Genomic DNA, 17,901 nt, shown 5'->3' with positions numbered 1-17,901 from the left:
AATGTGGTCTGACTTCAATTTTAACAGGATCACTTTTGTTACTAAGTGGGGAACTGACTGTTGGGGACAGGACTGGTTACATAATTTGCAGAGCCCAGTGCAAAATGAAATGGTGGGACCCTGTTCTAAAATGATGAATATGCCCTAGCTGGTTTGGTTCAGTGGATAGAGCATCAGCCTGGGGACTGAAGGGTCCTGGGTTTGATTCCAGTCAAGGGCACATGCCTGGATTGTGGGCTCAATTCCCAGTAGGGGGCGTGCAGGAGGTAGCCAATCAATGATTCCCTCTCAGCATTGATATTTCTCTCTCTCCCTCTCCCTTCCTCTCTGAAATCAATAAATACATCCTATCTATAAAGAGGGAATATGCTAATTGACCCTCACACTATTGCAAAGATGGTAGTGCCCACAGCCAATAAGGAGGGAATATGCTAATTGAGTGCCACGCCCTCAAAGATGGCGGTGCCCAGTCCCCTCAGCCCCCCAGCTGCTCAGGGCCAGCCTGAGGCGCAGGCAAGCCTTGCATGGCAGCTGCCCAGCCACCCAGGGCCGCCCAGCAGTGGCAGCAGCAGAGGTGTGATGGGGGTGTCGCCTTCCCCTGATCACCAGGTTGCCTCCCGCCCCTGAGGGCTCCTGGACTGTGAGAGGGGGCAGATCAGGCTGAGGGACCCCCCTTCCAGTGCATGAATTTTCATGCACTGAGTCTCTAGTATTAAAATAAATAAATAAAATGATGAAGAACTTCAGGATGGAGACAGCAGAGTGTTAAACCAGGTGCAGGCCCTTCTGAGTGTGGGACCCTTTGCCACCAACCGCTCAGGTTGTGCAGCCACTGTGAGAGGGGGCAGATCAGGCTGAGGGACCCCCCTTCCAGTGCATGAATTTTCATGCACTGAGTCTCTAGTATTAAAATAAATAAATAAAATGACGAAGAACTTCAGGATGGAGACAGCAGAGTGTTAAACCAGGTGCAGGCCCTTCTGAGTGTGGGACCCTTTGCCACCAACCGCTCAGGTTGCACAGCCTCGGCCTGGGGTCAAAGGCGGAAGCGGGGCCAGTGAGGCCTTTGTAGTTGTGAGGCTGGAGTTGACAGGGGTGCAGACAGTGGAGGGGGCAGATGTGGCTGTTATTCCCGTGTTACAGGGGGGAGACGGAGTCGCAGGGACTGTAACTAGCCCAAGACTCTACAGCCAGTAAATGGTGAGAACCCCATCAAAGGCGGGTCCCGCTCTGCTGGGCACCGTCTGGGTCTCCGCCCCGCAGCCCACTGGAGGGTGCTGCTTGCTGGCTGCACTGCCCAGCGCAGGGCCACTGGTGTCGGAGCTGTGGGATCTGAGCCCCCTGCAGACCTCCGCCCTAGCGTCTCTGCACCCCGGACTCCCTAAGATACAGCCCTCCTCACACACCTCTCCCCTCGCTCCTGCCCCCCCCGTCCCCCCGGCTGTGGAGGTGACCCCTGAGGTGGGCAAGTCTGGATTCTCTGCCTCCCACTGGCACCCACAGGAGGGTGCTGCTCCCTCACCCCCAGCACCACTCATATTCTGTGCTGCCCCTCACCTGTGTCTGCCCTCCCGCCCAGCATTCTGCCCCTTTCTGAGTTCTGATGCAGTAATCTGTCGGTACACTTGCTCTCCCTTCCCTCCAACCTGCAGCCTCCACCCACCTAGGCTGTGAGCTGTCGGAAGGGAGATGATCCCGTCTCCTGGTCTTTCCTTCATCCATCAGCCACACAGCACCTGCCACCTACCAGGCTCTGAGCTGGATCTTATCTATAGACTTTCGCCCAGTGCACGAAATCGTGTTTGGAGTGGGGGGTGTCCCTCAGCCCGGCCTGCGCCCACTTGCAATCCAGGACCCCTTGGGTAGGGTCCCTAGGCCTGGCCGGTGATCAGGGCCTATCGGGGCTTTCCTTCCCCCAGCTGCCGGCAGCTGGCCCCGCCCCTGCCACTGCCACTGCTTGCCATCTGTGGGGCACTTCCCCCCACCCCCCACCACAGGTCGCCTCCCTCTGCGGGCGACAGGTGTGGGGTACGATTGCTTGGTGGGCCTGGGACTCTGCAGGGCAATTGCTGGCCGGCCCCACACACCCACCATAGTGTCGCTGGCCGGTGGTCTGGGCCTCCCTCTGTGGGGCAATCGATCGCGGGGCCCACAGATCGATCGCCTAGCAGAGGGAGGCCCGCCCTCCTGGCCAGGGCTCCGCAATCAATTGCTGTGTAGAGGGGTGGCCTGGGCCTCCCTCTTTGGGGAGATCGTGGAGCGCACCCCCCCCCCCACACTCAATTGATCACCCTGCCAGCCAGTGGCTTGGACCTCCCTCTTTGGTGCGATGGATCATGGAGGCCCCCCATCGATCGCCCCACAGAGGGTGGCCTGGGCCTCCCTCTACAAGGCAATCATGGGCCAATGGCGGGGGCCCCCGACCAATCGCATCGCACCTGTCTTGGCTGGCCTGGCACCAGTGCGTGTCATAGCATGGTCATTCTGCTGTTCAGTCATTTGGTCGATTTGCGTATTACACTTTTATTATCTATAATAACATGCTAATTAGACCGGATGTCCTTCCGGATGAAAGCTGGGGCTGTGAGGGAAGCCTGGGTCCTGGGTGCCTGCTGGCGGCCGGAGGAAAGCCCGGGTTCCATGTGCCGGAGGGAAACCTGGGTCCCGGGTGCCAGAGGGAAGCCGATGCCAGCAGCTGGGAGAAGGAAAGCCTACTCTTGCACGAATTTTGTGCATCGGACCTCTAGTTATAGATATAAAAGCCTAATATGCAAATTGTCCCCACAGGAATTCGACTGGGAGACTGATCACCCACTATGACGTGCGCTGACCACCAGGGGGCGGCGCAGAACAAAGGAAGGCACCAGCTGGCAGCCAGAAGGCCCTGATTGGCCCTGATGGCCGGCCAGGCCTAGGGACCCCACCTGTGCATGAATTTCATGCACCAGGCCTCTAATGTGATTTATAAAAACGAATCAGAGGTGCACTTCCATTTAATCCACACAGTGGAGTGGACCTTTGCCTTGGGTCAAAGCTGTGTGTCCACAGGACAGAGAGAACAGGTGAGGAGGGGACTGCAGGAGACACAGCTTTGGGAGATGGAGAGATGCACAGTGGTGACCAAGGACGCCCCGCCTCCTCCGCTTTGGGGAGGGCCTGCAGCCAGGGGTTCCAGGAGAGCGGGGAGGTCTAACACCAGCCATGCACACCTGACAGAGGAGCGGGAGGCCCACAGCCCTCCCCTGTGGCTCCAGGGCTGGCACTGTGCCTTGTCTGCATCTGGACAGGAGAGGCCGCAGACTGCAGGTGCAAGGCTGGCTCAGAAGCCCAGGGTCCCGCAGACAGAAGGAGAGAGGCCAGTGGCCCCGTCTGGAGGGGCAAGCGTCACTTTCACACGTGTTCCAGGGACAGGCTCTTGTCCCAGGTCATGCTGAACTGTTGAGGAAGGTGAGAGACACAGCCCAGCTAGGCAGCCACTCCAGCACGTGGAGGGAGGGAGAGTGGCTTTTGGTGGCCGCCAGCTGTCTACCACAAAGGTGTCGAAAGATCTAACCGGTCCTTTCTCAAGAACCGGCAAGATGGCAGGAGTGGAGCAGAAGCGGACCTTCCCAAAGTTCTCCTACCGCGGACTGGCTCTCCACCCATGGCCTCAGCACCTGTGAGCAGCTGCTGCAGCTGTACAGTACCCGCCGGCACCCCGCAGGCAAGGAAGCAGCTCTCCTGAAGCGCCTGTAGCAGGCTGGGGAGGCCCTGCCCACGGAGAAGCCAGACGTGGTGAAGATGCACCTGTGGGACTCGATTGTCCTGCTGGAGATGGCGGGCAGCATGTTGGGCGTGTAACGGCAAGACCTTCAACCAGGAAATCAAGCCTGAGCTGATTGGCCACTACGGGGTGAGTTCTCCATCACCTATAAGCCAGCCTGGCATCGGAGCTGCCTGTTCCTCCTGCTTCATCCCTCTCAAGTGGCTACCAAAAGCACAGACTTATCTAAAAAAAGAGCTAATCCCCAGGCAGCCTTAGTCAGAAAGCTCTTAAAGGGTGACCGCCATGGAAATGAGGACATAATCCAAGGAAGAGAGTGACAAGGCATGTGGCCAGCAGGGACTTCATTTAGGAGGGTGGCCAGTGCCAAAGGTCCGTCAGGCCCGGAGAGCCCTCAGGCCTGGTCAGATCACCAGAGGGGTGTGACAGGCTCCAGAGGAGGCGGAAAGTCTGGTCAGAGAGCCTGGGCGGGTGATGAAGGCACATAGCAATCTCAGGAAACAGACAAGCACCAAAGAAAGTTTTATAGGAAATAAATCTAATGCTGAGACGCTGTATGACTCATCGGGAATAATATTTACAGGTTGGAGCAGTAATGTAAACGGGGTGATGATTTAATAAAATGTGTAAGTACCAAGGCAGGGTGGGGGAGGGGAAGTGGGCGATGGGTAGTTGAATCTTAATGGGAAGTTAAATTCTGATCTTCTACAATAAGTCAGTCGGTAAAACGTAGAACGGGAAATCACGAATCTGTAGTATATGCACATTATGCACAAATCAGACTGAGCAGAGAATGGCCATGGAGGGGAGAGCAGGCCTGGGGTGGGGCGGCGCCAGCTGCTCTTTCTTCATAAATTATCTCCATGTGATACTTTTATAAAAAAGGAAACTGACCTGAAAAGGAGGGGACAATATTTCACTACAATTTAAAAGAAACAGGAAGGAAAGGAAAAGAAGAGGCCCCAAGTCTGCGGACAGAAGCACCAAGGAGGAGGACTTGCCCAGCTACGGCCCCGGAAAGAGCCGTGCAGGTGTGGCGTGCAGGTGTGCTGTGGTGTGAAGGTGTGGCGTGCAGGTGCGGCGTGCAGGTGCGGCGTGTAGGTACGGTGTGCAGGTGCGGCGTGCAGGTATGGTGTACAGGTGCGGCGTGCAGGGGCGGCGTGCAGGTGCGGCGTGCAGGTGTGGCGTGCAGGTGCGGCGTGCAGGTGTGGCGTGCAGGTGTGGCGTGCAGGGGCGGCGTGCAGTTGGGGTGGGCTGAGGATGCTGGGGGGCAGACGTGAACGTGAGAAGCATATCCTCCATGAGGGGTCAATCTCTCCACCTCTCAGGTGTTCCAGGGCTCCCGCAGCTTCCTGCAGACTCTCCATACATGTTCACTGGTGGCGGCAAGGACCCTAAGTCAGAAAGCACTTCCTGGTGGGGTGCCACTCAGGGCAATGCCTGGCGCCTGCTGGTAGGGGCAGTGGTGGCAGCTCCCTGCCTCCCTCGCGTCACCTGGGCCCAGTCTTCTTTTCCTGGGTTCCATGTCATGTGCAGCACCCAGAGGGTGAGAGTGGTGGGTGCATGTTTGTGTGTGTACTTTCTCACACATGCACGTGTGCACAGGTTTACACATATGTGGAGGTGTGTGCATGTATGAATGTTGTCTTTGGGTGGAGGGTTCAATCTTGCTCCCTGCACACAGGAATGGCTCCCCCCCCACACATTGTCTTTAAAGCCTGGGCTCTCCCCCTCCCCCAACTCGGCCTTCTCACATTTTCTTCACCGGATGCTCTGCCTCCTCTCTCCTTTCCTGGGACAAATCTGCTCCTGGCAAGGCGCTGATGGGCCTGCATTTAGGAAAGGACAAAGGATTAAGCTAAAGGATGAATCTAATGGTGGAGTGTCAGCCTCCTCCTAGGAGAGGGTTCATTGGTTTGCTCTGGTTTGGTTTTGTCAGGGAACCTTCCCTGTGCTCAGGAGCCCCGAAGCCCAGGCTCCCTTCTGGATGCTGCTGGCCCGGTCGCTCCCCCCACCACCCCATGGCTCTCCCAGCAGGTGCCAGAGCATTTCCTGGGGCAGGGACAGGGCTCCCAAATGGGCCCCAGACCAGGAGGCTCCCCTCTCCTCCTGCTTCTGCCTGCCCCTCCCTCCTGCTGCCCTGCCCAGGCACACTCTCCCAAGAGGGAGGTGCCGGAGTGAGCTCACCCCCTGCTGCAGGGCTGGGCTGGCAGAGGCCACCTGGGCCACATTTGAGTCTGGTTTGACAGGAGTGACACACGTCAGCTTTTCCCTGGACCTGGTCCCCAGCTCTGTCTGGGGCTGTGGCTGCTCTCTCATAGTGGAGGAGTGAACCCCTCAGCCCCAGGTGGGTGCCCCAACAGCCAACCGAGGTGGGGTGGGGCTTTGTGTCCCAGGGCAGGCTGCAGGGGATGTATCAAGCTCTCCCCTGTGTGCTCCGCCCCCCGCCCCAGCGCACCCCTTCTCCCCAGAGCAGCCCTGCTGCAGGCCTGTGCTCTTCAGTCCTGGAGTGTGAAGAGGGAAGAGCACCCCTTTGGCGTTCTCCGTTTGGCTGTGCCAGCTGGGATGCGAGTCTGGGACGCGAGTCTGGGACACCACTGAGTCCCGGGACTGCTCTGATCCAGTCTCCTTGTCCTCAGCCAGCTCTGGCCGCCTGAGGCCTGTACCTTTGTCTCCTGGGACGCAGCACCTCTCTCTGGCCTCCCCTGTCTGCCCAGAGCCCCTCAGGCCAACTGCGTGCTCAGTGTTGGGGTTCCTCTGTTAAAGCCTCAGAGCCCTCCTTCCCTATCACCCAGCCCAGCTCCCGGGTGTCAGGACTCTGACCTGCTCTGCACGGCATGCCTCAGTCTGGGCCAGAACCTGTGGCCGGGGCTCCTCTCTGCCCTGAAGCAAGGCATCCTGGCCCAGAGCCACTCTGTCTTTAGAGCTGGTGGGGAGGAGGTTGGCTGACTACCTCCCCGCTCCCCTGCTGAGCTGCTGCCCCCTGCTGGCCACCCTCACACTCCCTGGAGCCTTCCCCTCCCTGCACAGGCACCTCTCCACAGGGCCTTGGTGCTTGCATGCTCCTGAGGACAGGGAGCTCACCACCTCACGGAGCAGCCTGCTTCAGGCGGAGATGCTTCTGCCTCTTAGGAAAGTTCTTTGAAATTAGCTGAAGTCTGAATGCTGGTTACATCACCTGTTTATTCATAGTCATACCCGCTGGAGTCACACATCTTCTTCTTCATCATCACAATCACCGTCATCTGTCTATGTACTAGGTGCATTATGTTGTTCAATCCTTTCAGCACCTGTGAGGCTGGTACCTGTGTCATCCCGTCGTATAGACAGGGAACCGCAGCTCAGAGGAAGAGTGTCACCTAGTGTGCCACACAGGCAGGAAGTCGCAGGCCCCCCCGCCCCTGCCCCCCCCCCCCACTTGGCCCCCTCTCCAGCTTGTTTTACCTCCCTGCCAGGCCCTGCTGCCCACATAAACACACACCTTCCCTGACCCTGCAGGAAATTAACTCCTCCTCCAGGAAGCCCTCCTGGCACAGCCAAGGGTAGGAAGGGAGCATTCCTTCCAAGAGGGAGAGGGAAGGAGGGGAGGGTATGACGGGGCCATGTCTGCGATGTGGGTGAATCTGTGGTGACATAGTGGAGAGGGTGCCTGCTGCTCCTGTCCCCTCCGGGCCAGGCGGACGCCCTCACTTGCCTGGCAGGGCCCCGGGAGTCAGCCTTTGAGAGGCTGGCCTGGACCTGCTCTCATGCTGGCCGTCGGCAGGATGGCGGGGCCTTTGGCAGGGGTGACATCCTCTTGCGGGCCTGTGGCTGGGCTGGCCCGTGAATACCAGCTGCCATGGGGCCTCAGCAATGCTGCGAGGTGAGCCAGGTGAGCAGACTTGATTGCCTCTCGAAGGACAAGGGCAGGACAGGCATGGGGGGCCTCCTGCATCCCAGCCTTCCCCGGGAGCACCAGGCCCATGCGGGGTGAGGAGCCTGTGGGTGTGTGAGTGGGGACGGACTCTCCCCGGTCCTTTGATGACCCCGGCCACCCTCCATGGCATAGTGCCCTTGGGCATGCCAGGCACTCTCAGCCCTGGCTGCCACCGCAAGCTTCTTCCATTTCTCCGTCTCACTACTGAGACCCCAGGGAGCGGCTCCACAGTCAGGGCTCCCACGGCTGGAATGCTGCCATCTTCAGCCGCAAGCTTGCCTAGTGTGCACCATTTCGGTGCAGGGCAAAACTTCCAAGCCACCGGGCTCCTTCATCCATCCGTGCTGGATTTATGCTGGGTGCCCATGCAGTCCCTGCTTACGTACCTCCAGTGATGGGAGGCTCATTAGCTCCGAGGCAGCCTGAGACTCAAAACAGTGAGGGCCTTCCTGCCCGCAGAGCTGAGGTTTGTCTCCCCGAGGCTTCCTTCACGAGGCCCGACCCTGTCCCCCAAGGGCCTCAGAACCAGCATAATCCTTTTCTTTCCATGTTTGGAGGAAGTTGACCAGCTTCCTGTTGAATCTTCTCTCTAGCCAAAGCCGAGAGAGGGGGCCAGTGAGAGACTCCTCAGAGGGACTGGGCTGCCTGTCAGTGGGAGTGAGGCTCTCACTCCCACCCTCAGCTGAGCTGCTGGAACTCCGACCCCCGGCCTGTCTGCGTGGGGTGCAGAGTGGAGAGAGTTCTTGGCTGAGCTGACCTGTGTGTCCCCTGTCTCTTTGGGGGGTCTCGGAGGCCCAGGCCTGAGTCTTGCTGGGACATGTTCAAAGTGAGAGGCTGCCTGGGGGATCCTGGCCTTTCCCGAGTGGACCTTGCGGGGGGCTGGGCTTGAGTGCCTGAAAGTTCCCCGCCTCAGCGCTCTGACTTCCAGGACCCGCCTCAACCTGGGACTCCTCCATGCTGCCAGACCACCTCCCATTGCTGCTCCAGGTACAGCCATAATCCCTCACTGGGCCCTGCCCACCCCCAGGTCTGGGCCCCGAGGGCCATACGGGCGGCTCACTTCCTCCTGTAAGCCGTGGGTCCTCCTCATCTCTCCAGGCATGGAGGCAGGGCACACTAAATAAATAAAAGAAAACAAACGCGTTTGTCCCTGTTAAGTGTCATCTCATTAGATTCACCCCACCGTTCCAGCCTGTCAACTTCTCCTAGATCCCAGCTCTGTCATCTGGCATATTTGCCATCGTCCCCCAGCTGTGTGGCATCCGCAAATTTGATAAAGTACATGGAGCGTGTTTGTCTCGGAGGAAGTCCCCTTCCCACACTGGGAGGCCGGAGCACAGGTATTCACGGGCGTGTGCGAGCAGGCCACACACACACACACACTCACACTCACACACATACACACACACACTCACACACACAGACACACACACAAACTCACTCACTCTTCCCTCTCTGGCAGCTTGGCAGCCCTGTCCAGCCACCGGCAGGACCCATGTGACTCTGTGCCCCAAGAGGGCCTGGGTTCAGCAGCCACTCGTGCACGTGTCCCCGTGGGGGATGGGACACTGGGGACACCCATGCCTCTCCTCCACTGGCTGCTGTTTAAACAGCCTCTGACCTGGCCGTTCCCCGCAGGCCCCTCCCCCACGCCTGCATCCAGGCAGGCCAGCTGGCTCCCTCCCTCACAGGCCAGGACTAATACATCTCAACACGCCTTCCAGGTAAAACTAAGCTCATAGGTAGAGATAATACCGACAGGGAAATGACAGTGGGGAGGGCGCCTAGTAAGAATAGAGCCGCAGCTGTCTAATAATTACTCACCTTACCAACTACAGACAAGAGGTTTCCTTACAGATCCTGGGAAACTGGAGGATGAAATGAGGCTGTGAAAACCTAAGATGCCTGATGGGTACATGACTCAGAAAAGAAATACATTTTGAGAACAGACCAAGGACAGGACACGCTCTGATTTGGTGGCTATGCTGACCCTGACCCCTCTGGGAGTTTTCTCAGGAGCGCTGACCATCCTCCGACCCCAGGCACGGCTGAGCTATGTGTAACATCACAGATCAGCCACCTTGTTATCGGGCTTTGGATCCTGAAGGCCGGACTGCAGGCCCGCCCTCCCCGTCCCTGTCACGCTGCAGCTCGCAGCTGCACAAAGCTGTCTTCTCCCTCGTGTGTGTGTAATCAGCCCACTGGCAATGGGGGTCAGAGCAGGATTCCCAGGTGGCCACCTGCTCTCCATGCTGCCGGCATTATTGGGATAAACACTTCTATGGTATTCAACCCTGTCTCTGCTTAATTTGGCTCAAGTAGTGACAGGTGGCCTCGGACCCCTTGTGTCTGGTTTCACCTCCACTCTAAACACCCCAGATGCCTCCTGGGTAGCTGTGGGGGGTGGGCCCAGCACAACCACATGGGGCGAGGCTCCTTGCTGCCTGCTGTTGCTCTCCTTCTTGCCAGGGGACCCCAGATCCCATCTGTGCAATGACTGCATGGCGGGGAGATCCAGATGCTACCACAGAGCCCACTGGATGCGGCCTTAGCACAGCGCCAAGATCCCAGTCCTGGGCAGCCCCCCCATGCCCCCTGAGCCTCCCAGTCCCTTCCCCGCCTCCAGGACTGATGCTGGAGTGCGGAGGACTTGGGCGCCTTGTATTCCCATGGGGAAGGTGGCAACGCTGTTCACCCGAGTCTCTCAGCTGCTGCCAGTAGCAAACGCCCCAGAGTCCTGGTGGCTTATGTCAACACTAGAGGCCTGATGCATGAAATTCGTGCAAGAGCAGGCCTTCCTTCCCCCCGCTGCTGGCACCAGCTTCCCTCCGGCACCCGGGACCCATGCTTCCTTCACAGAAGGTCATCCGGAAGGACATCTGGTCTGATTAGCATATTACACTTTTATTATTATAGATATTATTATAGACTAGAGGCCCAGTGAACAAAATTCATGCATGGGTAGGGTCCCTAGCAGCTGCCGGCTGCCAGCCGGGGCCTCCCTTCCCCAGCTGCCAGCTGGGACCTTCCTTTGTTCCACGTCTGGTGCACTGGTCGTTCTGCTGTTTGTTTGTTTTGCATATTAGCCTTTTATTATATAGGATAGGTGGATTTCTTGCTCACACTGCCGCACGGTGGGCCAGCTGGGTGTGGGGCCCAGCCATGGCCGCTCTGGGACCCAGCTAGGGCATCATGCCATGGCAGGGGAAGAGGCAAGGCGTCCCGCCTCCTCCTGTTTCTGCCTCAAGAGCCACTTGCCACTCCCATTCCCATCCCATGGGCTAAAGCCAGGCCTGTGGCCATGCCTGGTTTCAGAGTGGGAAAGTCTAACCTTTTCTTGTGCCAGGAATTTTGGCAAATGGCCTCAATGACGGCTCTGCATATGAGCTGCCCCTGTCCCTCAGACCACGATTCACACCACACCACTCCTCTGAGTGTAGCATGTTCTTCCACTTCCTGCGCTGGGGCCGGCACCCCGGGCTTGGCCACGTCTCTTGTTAGAGAGCGGGAATTTCTGAGCATGCTTACTACTACCATTCCAGAGAGGCCGTGGACTATGCCCCAGATAGAGTTGTCAGTGCTGACACCAGGCCAGGCCTTGAGATACGGTCTCACAGCCCCTTCCCAGCACATAGGCCTTCTTTCATAGAACACTGTCAGCTTTCTGAAGAACAGGATGACCCTGTGAATAACATGGTCATCAATGGCATGACTCTGACGTTGCTTAGGAAAAACTGTTTTGTCTTGGGTTACTTGCTCTGCAAAAACAGGATGTGGTTAATGTGCTTAAAAGTGGTCCTGCACAAAGGGTCGGGGCTGCTCTCTGGACTCCCTGCGTGGAGAAAGGTAGAGCAGTCACCGGCCAGTCACCCAGCCAGCTGGCCAGCTAATAAAGGCTCCCTAAAGTTTAATTTGGTCTGGACTCCAGTGGTCGTTCACTCACGCTCGCTCCACAACATTTGGAGGCCCCAGTGAGATAAGCAGCCTTTGCCTGGTCCTGTGACCAGAGCCCACTGGGGTCCCCGGACTCTCCAACCCAGGGGGAGATCTCTGAGAGATGTTCCTCAGCCCAGGGGACTGGTAGAGGTCGAAGACCCAGCCTGCTAAATTTCCTGATTAACTCTGTTTGGAGCCACCTGGACCTGGTTCTTACCAGTAAGAAACTTATTTCTGGTTCTGGTTCTGTTCTGTGGGCGCCCATCTGGGGTCTCTTGAAGGCTGGACGCAGCACTACTTCCGAGACCAGATCCCGGTGCACGACGGTGCCCGGTGATCCTCAGTTGGTTGTCATTGTCTTTTATTATTCTGTGTTATTGTGGTCTAATTGTCTCTATCATTAGAATGGGTCAGTCTGCTTTATGTTCTTCTGTCTGTACTCCCCTGCAATGTTTTTTTGAAAAATTTTCAGGAATTCAAGCGGCGAGCGGATGACTATGGAGCCTCCGTTAACGCTTTTGATTTACAGAAATTTTGTGAATGGGACAGGAATGGGGAAGTGCTGGTGCAGGAGCGCTGCCGCGAGTCATTAAAGGGTTGAGGTTTCAAAGAATAAGGAATACTAAGTAGAAGATCTGAGGCATGGTTATGCATTTTTAAAGGACATAGAAAGAAGGTTTGAAGGCTAATTTGGAGGTGTAAAATTAATAAGGGTTGTGTATGTGATAAGAAAGAGAAGAGAAATGTAAAGAAATTGATTAAATAATACAGGCCAGTAAGCCAGGAAGAGTAAATAATTTCAAGGAAAATCCTATCTTAAAGCAGGTCAGTATATTTTTCTCCTTATACAATTCCTCCAAAATTTGGCAATACTTAATAGGTAAATCATGGCAATACATTTCTTTGCATAAATTCAATAAGACCGGTTTCCAATAGTAGTTTTATTAACCAGAAACTTTGACTGGAGTATCATGTTTTAAAGAGCCCTGCCTGAACTCTGAAGACTTAAAGCCAATAAGAGTGCCATGGAGAAAGCCTGGTATCCTGCTTGGTAGCCCTGAAAATACCTGGTGCTGGAGCATCAGGCCCATGCCCTACCATCACTGGCGGTTTGTCAGAGTAGAAGGGGAGCAATAAGGGTGCCTCTGCGTCCCTGTGGGACCCCCATGCACTCTGAGCCGTGATGAGTAGGAGGGCTGAGATGGGCCTTGAAGCCTAGGGCATGGGCCCCGGGTAGAGCCACTACAGGTGAGGACTTCACCTAACTCAGCAGATACTATAGGCAGGCCTGACGGCAGCTGGATGGCTTGGCTTCCTGTCCCTACAGGGCACATTAAGATTCAATCATGAAATTCCGGCAAAGGTAATCAGTTACCATTCTTGTTATGTTTATGCAAACAATCGGGCCAAATTAAATACAATAGATAAATTAGTCTTAATTTGGCTCTTTTGATAAACATGGGGGTAATTTTGAGGAGGAAAATTCTATTTCAATAGAAGTTATTAAAACTAAAAGGTTTTCTTTTCTGACCATTTGTTACAGTTTGTCTCTGCCAGGTCACAAGCCCACCTCCTTCTGTGCCCAGGCCTCATTGTCCCTCTGACAGACAGCAAGGATCTCTTGGCTCTGAGAGAAACTTCTGACCCGCCTCAGCAGGAAGTAGCTAGAAGAGCCCACCGACGTCCATTTTCCCTAAAAGAATTCAGAGCCAGGATCCTTGAGTTCTTACAGGCTTTACAGTCCACCCAGAAAGCAGTCCAGAAGCATGTTTACCAACTACTGATCCGGTCCATCCTTCCACCCTGGTGACTCTGTTGGATAAAGAAATTTGCCACGCAAGGACTGACTCCTACCTGGAAAGGACCACCTCCACAGCAGTCAAGGTCGACGGGATCCCAACGTGGCTTCATCACACCTGGCTTAAGACAGCCCAGGTGAAATAGAGAGTCCAGGACTCTTCAGACCCTCTAAAGATTAGTCCTGGCCCTCATTCCGGACCCTTATCTTATAAACAGGCCCGCTGACTTTATTCAGCAGAGAATTAATTCTATCAAGCTTATAGTCCTCAGGGGTCGATATAACTCCCTTGCCAACAATAACCCAAAAGAGTCAATGATTTGACTCATGTACATAAAACCAGTGGGGAATGTTAGAGAGTGGGAATTTTTGAGCATGCTTACTACTACCATTCCAGAGAGGCCGTGGACTATGCCCCAGATGGAGTTGTCAGTGCTGACACCAGGCCAGGCCTTGAGATACGGTCTCACAGCCCCTTCCCAGCACATAGGCCTTCTTTCATAGATCACTGTCAGCTTTCTGAAGAACAGGATGACCCTGTGAATAACATGGTCCTCAATGGCATGATCCTGACGTTGCTTAGGAAAAACTGTTTTGTCTTGGGTTACTTGCTCTGCAAAAACAGGATGTGGTTAATGTGCTTAAAAGTGGTCCTGCACAAAGGGTCGGGGCTGCTCTCTGGACTCCCTGCATGGAGAAAGGTAGAGCAGTCGCCCGGCCGGCCGGCTAATAAAGGCTCCCTAAATTTTAATTTGGTCTGGGCTCCAGTGGTCATTCACTCTCACTCGCTCCACAACATTCTCACCTGTTTTGCCTGAGAGCTAGGCTTTCCTCTCTCTTCCACCTCAGAGCCCCACCCCTGCTCTTCGGTGCAGGGAGGCCCAAGTTCAGTTCTGACCCCTGCTCTGTTCACTGATGGGCCTACAGGTGGCCCCTTCCCCGCTCTCCCTTCCCCTGGGGCCTCCTCAACTGGGTGGCAGCCAGGTGCCGGAGCCCTCTGAGGTGGCCACATCCAGGCCCCGCATGTCCCTCCCCTGGAGGCGGCTGCTCTGGCCCGAGTCCCTGCCTCTCAGTTCATTGATTTATTGATTTATGTGAGCCAGTGGGGTCACCTGGCGCTGAAGTCTGTCTGAGCTGTTTCTGTCACTTTCAACTGAGAAATGCTGAGTAATACACACTCCGGGGACCTCATCTGTCCCTGTGTCAGTCATCTATTACAAGGAAGAGACCGCCCCGAAACTCCGTGGCTTTGTGTGATAAAAATCCCATAGAACCACACACACACACACACACACACGCACACGCACATGCACACATGCACACACATGCGCACGCACACATGCGCGCACACACACACGTGCGCACACACGCACGCACACACCAGGAAGTGTACTAAAATTGGTAAAGCTTCAGTAACGTCTGTGCCTGAGTTAATAATGTTGTGAGGGTCCGGGTTTTGATACTATGCTGAGGTTATGCGTGGTGTCGTCATTGGGGGGAGCTGGGTGAAGGGTACAGGAGAAATCCCCCGTTTTGCATCTTCTGTGAGTTGTAAACTATTTCAAATTAAAAATTTAATAACAATACGGACTTAGTGGCTTAACACAACCACCATATGTTGTGTGACTTAAGATTCTGCCATTTGGGCTGGGCTGGGCAGGACAGTGGTGTGCCAGCTGGGATGTGGGCACAGCCGGGGGCTGGCGGGCATCCGTCTCCCCACAAGGCAGCTCGGCAGCTGTTTCCTCTTTACTTGGTGGGGCTGGGCCCAAGGGAGAGTGGAAGTGACAAGGCCTCCAAGACCCTGGTTCAGAACGGGCCACATTCCACTGGTCAAAGCTGTCACGGGCCGGCACATTCCGCGGGGAGGACCTGGACAGCAGCTCTGGGTGGCAGGAGGCAGACAACGTGGCACCACCAGCTCAGGAGGTGCCAAGGGTGTCAGAGGGCTCTGGATCTGCCCAGGGCCAGGCCCGCCTCCACACGCGGAAGCCTGGGGTGGAGGCTCATGCGGGGGAGAGGGAGAGTCCACAGATGGACCTGGGGGCCCAGGTGGACTCCCACCCGGGCTCCTCAGCCCCCCTGGCGGCCGCCACACGCAGGGCCACCTCCCAGCCTGGCTCTGCTGCGTGGGGGCTTTGCACGCGCTGGTGTTTGCAATCAGAAAGTTCAGCGGCCCTTCCACTGTGCTTAAATTAGTCCCCGTGAAATCCAAATCACTTCATTTGCAGAGAAGGGCTTAATTGCAAAGGGAACGAGGCAAAGGGAATTCTGTTGCCTGTTTTCATTGAAGAAAATTACTGTACTTTCCCCTGTCTTCTCAGCAAACAGAAGCTGAGTAGAAATTGGGCTGTAATCCCCAGGGATGCCTCTCTGCCCTTCCTTCTCCGAGCCCTCCCGCGCCGGCACTTCTCCCCACTCCATGCTCACCGCATCCCTGTGAGGTTGAAAGGATCACCTGAGACTCCACGGGGCCTCCGCCATGGCCTGCCCCCACTTTGGGCAGTAAGAAACCCCTATCCTTCTTGTGAAGTCTCCTCCCTGCCTTTCTCCCTCATCCAGGCTGCACAGAAGTCCCATTTCAGAGGGCTTCCCGGCCAGCTCGAGGCCTGGGTGTGTCTGGTTTGTGCCTGGCAGAGGGGAGGGGCCTGCTGTCACGATGCTGCGGCTGGCAGGTCCTCCAGTGTTCCACGTGGGGAAACCCACACCTGGTCTGGGAAGGCCGGTTCCCTCTCTGCTTCTCTGCCTGCGAGCTCCACATCTCGGGCAGTCCTGCTGGTTCCCGGGGGCCAGCGCGTCCCAGGCAGGGGGACGGGACCCTTGAGGGAGACAGGTAGCAGGCTGGTAGCTGCAGGGGGAGGTACAGGAAGAAGTGGAAATGTAGCACAGCTTGTTAGATGAAATGCTGGGAGAGGAAGGAGGGCTGGCCCTGGAGGCTGTGCGGTCGGGGAGCTGCACCTCCAACAGGCACGTGGTCTGGAGAGGCGGGAGCTGGGGAACAGCAGCGTGGGCGGAACAGCAAGTGCAGAGGCTCAGAGGCAGGTGTGGGGCTCATGAGTGAGGGCAGCGAGGCATGACCTAGGCAAGAGGGGGGAGACCAGAAGGCAGGCGAGAGGGGCCTCCTAGGCCTCTTCCTCCGGACCAAGGCGGTTTTATTCTGTTCCGGCAAAGCCACAGCAGATCTGAGCATGGCTTCCCCTTCTGTTCTTTGGAGGAAGGAAGAGAGCAAGGCTGAGAACACAGGCTCTGGAGCTGGGCTGTCTGGGTTCAAACCCCAGCTCCCTCATCTCCCTGAGTTCCCTGTGCCTCAGTTTCCCCCCTATACAGGGGTTAACAACACACCCACCACATGTGTGGTTGTGAGGATTCAGTGGGCTATATATAACTTACCAGGTGTGCCATAATGCTATCACGTGTGCCTACATGTGCCTCCTGCCCTCAGTGGGCTAATTTTAATAATTTATTTAATAACTTTCCCTGCTGTCAGGATAAAGCAATTAGCCCGAGGTTCAGCCAGAAAAGGCGGAGTGGTCCCGAGGACACTGGGTCTCTCACTGGATGCTGCCCCTGGCAGCACGGGGCGACAATGCCCCCACCCAGCCCCCCTGCCTGTTCCCTGGTGATGGTGGGACCCTTGCCAGACCCTGTCTCTAGAGCAGGGGTGGGAAAACTTTTTGACTCGAGGGCCACAATGGGTTCTTAAACTGGACCGGAGGGCCGGAACAAAAGCATGGATGGAGTGTTTGTGTGAACTAATATAAATTCAAAGTAAAGGAGCGGAGGGGAGAGCAAGAGAACCGGATAGAACAGCCGGATCCGGCCCGCGGGCCGTAGTTTGCCCAAGGCTGGTCTAGAGTGTTCTCTGGCGGAGGGTGGAGAGCTGGCTTGGCTGCCGAGAGAACTGTTTTGAAGAGCTGGGCCTGCTCGCGGCACCACCACTCCCTGCCCTTCCCTCTGGGGTGGCTGACAGGATAATGGATCTGAGTCCACACACCTGCCTCAACAAAGGGCTTTTTTTGAGGCTCAAAGTCAATGGCATTTTAATTAAGGGAACAGCTGCTGCTGCAGTTCCTGTGATCAGTCAGTGACAAATGGCCGTGTTTACCTTTTCCTGAGCTGACTCCCGAAGGTGGCCTGGAGCTCCTGGGTAGACACCCAGGGCCGAGATTTGTGGGTACCACCTTCCCCTCCAGCACCCCCCTTCTTTATTGGAGCCCACCAGGCCAAGAGGCTGCTTGTCACTGAGGAAAGACAGGGCTGTGGACCTGCCTGGGTGGGTCCCAGCACCTCCAGGGCCCCGACGGTGCAGAGCCGCATCTGGGCCATCTGAGTACGCCCTGGGGCCTTTGGGCCCAGCACTCCGTAAGAAAGAGCAGCTGGCAGGGCCTTTTGTTATTTCGTGTTTTGATCTCTTTCCGTGTTTTGATCTCTCCTGCTCTCCAGCTTCACAGAAAGGGAGCTAAGGCCTGTGTTAGCTCCCCCCAGCTT

Source organism: Plecotus auritus, assembly GCF_963455305.1.
Source record: "Plecotus auritus genome assembly, chromosome: 4".
NCBI lineage: Eukaryota > Metazoa > Chordata > Mammalia > Chiroptera > Vespertilionidae > Plecotus > Plecotus auritus.
This window is presented reverse-complemented; position numbering follows the sequence as displayed.